A 3,447-nucleotide genomic window follows, 5' to 3' on the forward strand; every position below is an offset into this window, starting at 1 on the left:
GAGAATCGTAGTATAACATAATCATATTAGTGGACTTTGATTTTAGCTAGATTGAATAACAATTTTAGTGATTTAGTGAGTAGTTTATACAAGTATCTGTGGGTTCGACACTCAACTTATCATTATATTACTTGTCGGCCATGTATACTTGCATGTGCGTTTGGGAGCAACAAGTTTTTGGTGCCGTTGCCGGGGACTTGAATATAAACTACTTTCTAGTTTTTGCTTTAATTGTTTATTTCGTCTAGTCTAATGTTACTTGATTGTTGCTCTAATCTGAGAAACATTGATTGAATGCGTAGGGTTAGAAGCCAGGACAGACTCAATGGCTTTGACCCCGAACCTGAGAAAACATTTCACAGGAGGTTGAGGGAAGCAAGGGATACAAACAATATTCAAGCACTCATTCAATTTCATGTGAACATGGCAGAGGAGCAACATATGGCTGTTTAGGAGGTAGAAATGCCCAGTATTGCTAATGGTACCTCCAGCATAGTGAATCCCAGAATCACTGGGCACTTTGAGTTGAAACTGAGCATGATCCAGCTACTTCATGCAAACGGGCACTTTATGGGTCTTCCACACGAGGATCCACAGCAGCATATTCTGAACTTCTTGGAGATTAGTGATACTTATATCACTAACGGGGTCACTCCAGATTATGTGAGGCTCACACTTTTTCCATTCTCTCTATTGGACGAAGCTAAGCGATGACTAAAGGCAGAACCAGCTAATTCCATTACATCATGGAACGATTTGGCAAGAAAATTTCTGGCAAGGTTCTTCCCTTCAGGCAAAACTGCAAAGATCAGAAGTGTGATAGTTGCCTTCAAACAGAAAGCAGGGGAATCTTTATACTCAGCTTGGGAAAGGTTCAAGGGGCTACTCAGAGACTGTCCTCATCAATCAGACGAATGAAGTGTTATCTCACACTTTCATAGAAGGGCTCCATCCCCAAACAAAAATTGTAGTCGATGTTGCAGTTGGAGGTCAAGTATTGGAGAAAAGCTTCGATGAAATTTATGCATTATTGAACAAATTCTCCAAAAGCAATCCGGATTGTCAAGGAGAGATGGGTAGGAACATGGTACAAAAATCACCAGGGGTTCTTGAATTAGATGTTATCTCAGCATTGTCAGCACAGGTCTCTATGCTGACCAACCAAGTCAATCAGATGACCATGATCATTAACAAGCAACAAGCCCAGCTAGTGCAACAAGTTCAAATATTTTGTGAAGTATGTGGAGAGGGTCACATGAGCAATCTATACCCAGCAAATCCAGAGTCTGTATATTTTGTGGGTAATGCAAATCGAGGCCAAACAAATCAGTATGGGGACACCTACAATCCCAACTGGAGGAATCACCCAAACTTCTCTTGGGGTGGAAATCAAGGCAATCAGAATCAATACCGGCCTTAAGCACCTCAACAACAATCCAGACCACCTCAGGCTGAACAACAAGCTAGCCTTGAGGAGATGATGAAGAAATTGATGGCTGACCAGTAAGCCCTCAATCAAAAATTAATAGCAGATCAACAAACTTTCAATTAGAAAATAATGGCTGATCAGCAGGCTCAAGCCGCAGCACTGAGAAATTTGGAGCACCACGTGTGCCAACTTGCCTGAGCCCAAAATACCAGACCAATAGAGGCTCTTCCTAGTGATACAGAGCCCAATCCTAAAGCTCAAGTCAATGCGGTTACCTTGAGAAATGGAAGAGCATTAGAAGAAACTCCAAAGAAAAAGAAGAATACAGCTCATCCTGAAGGAGAATTAGTTCCCAAGCCAGTTGAGGGGAATGAGAAAGATGACAAAGGACCCGAGCCAGTAATTGAGACGAGGCCACCACCTCCGTTTCCACAAACACTGTAGAAGCAAAACGATGATGTTAAGTACAAGAAATTCCTAGATATTTTGAGCCAAGTGAGTGTGAATTTGCCTTTGGTGGAAATTTTGCAGGAAGTGCCTAAGTATGCAAGGTATCTCAGAGATATTGTGGCAAACAAACGAAGACATGCAGAGTTCGAAACAGTTGCACTTACTGAAGAGTGCAGTGCCAGAGTTTAGAGTAAACTTCCTCCTAAGTTGAAGGATCCTGGGAGTTTCACAATTCCTTTGTCTCTTGGAAAATAAGAAGTTGGTAGAGACCTGTGTAATTTAGGGGCTAGTATAAATTTGATGCCATCCTCTTTGTTTAAGCAACTCGGATTGGGGGTGCTTAGACCTACTACAATCACTTTACAGTTAGCAGATAGGTCACTAGTCATGCCAAAAGGAATTATTGAGGATGTGTTAGTTCGAGTGGGAAAGTTTATTCTTCCTGCTGATTTTATTGTTCTTGATTACGAGGCAGATGAGGAAGTGTCCATTATTTTGGGGCGACCATTCTTAGCTACCTATGGAGCAATTATTGATGTGAGGGCAGGGAAGTTAAAAATGAGAGTTGATGATGAGGAGGTCACTTTTAATGTGTACAAAGCACTTAAGCTCCCTAAACATTATGAGGACTAGTGCATGATTACTGTGGTCGAATTGAAGGGAATAGAGCAGAGTCTGCATGTGAATTATAGTGATCCAGATGGGACAACTGAGTTAGAGGAGGTGGTGTTTCCAGCTGGGCGGGTAAAGATGATTGAGAAAAGAGCCAGAGATGAAAGGGGAGACCTTCCAAGAGCGTGCAAAAAGGCTAGACTTCATGGGAGAAAGAAGAAGAGAAAGCGCCCAACCTGAGTAGAGTAGCAGAGTTGTGTCGCGACTATAAATAAGGCGCTTGTTGGGAGGCAACCCAACCTATATATCGTTTATTTATTGATTATTTTTTTAGTGCCAAGTTTTGTGTTATTTTTATTTTGCAGAGTAGGGGATGTCTGAGTACCCAAAGTTGAAGCTGAGGAGCATGTTTGAGCCTAAGTGTGGGTTCGTCCCGACCCTTAATATTGAGGATCATATCCGAGCTAGGCCTGAGAGGGCCTCAGGGAGTATTTCTCACCCTTGTTTTAATATTTTTCTCTATGATCATGCATCGAGGACTATTTAAATGAATAAATAAAAATGAAAATTGAAAAAAATTAGAAAAAGTTCAGATTTTTCCCGACGATGGATCTTTTGGACAATTTTCTTGAGGGAAAAAGTCCGATTAAAAACACCAAAAAGATTTTTCATTTTTTAGGATAGTTAGGCAGTATCCCTTGGTTTTTCTTTGGGCGCCGGTTCTTTTCCAAAGGTGTAGCTCGAACCGGGTACTTTATATTTTTTTTAGGAGTAGTTTAGGAAGAATATAAGTCTCTCTAAGATACTCATTGACATGGTTGATGCTGGCACATAAGGCTATGACATGCATTCTATTTTCCCGTGTATTTGGTTTAAATTGTGAAGCCTAAGTAAAGTAAATAGCCTATTTTGTGATGCCCTTTTTCAGTTGTTTGACTCGTATGCCACATAGTGCA

General features: G+C 41.0%; 1 non-coding gene across 1 annotated transcript; it reads right to left on the reverse strand.

Moving 5' to 3' along the window:
• Positions 1-806: 806 nt before the first annotated feature.
• Positions 807-908, reverse strand: LOC138882476 (small nucleolar RNA R71). Its single transcript, XR_011404078.1, has one exon. It is a non-coding gene; the product is annotated as a small nucleolar RNA R71 (small nucleolar RNA).
• Between the last annotated feature and the right edge of the window lie 2,539 nt (positions 909-3,447).

This window comes from Nicotiana sylvestris, chromosome 11 (genome assembly GCF_000393655.2).
Source record: "Nicotiana sylvestris chromosome 11, ASM39365v2, whole genome shotgun sequence".
Taxonomy (NCBI): domain Eukaryota; kingdom Viridiplantae; phylum Streptophyta; class Magnoliopsida; order Solanales; family Solanaceae; genus Nicotiana; species Nicotiana sylvestris.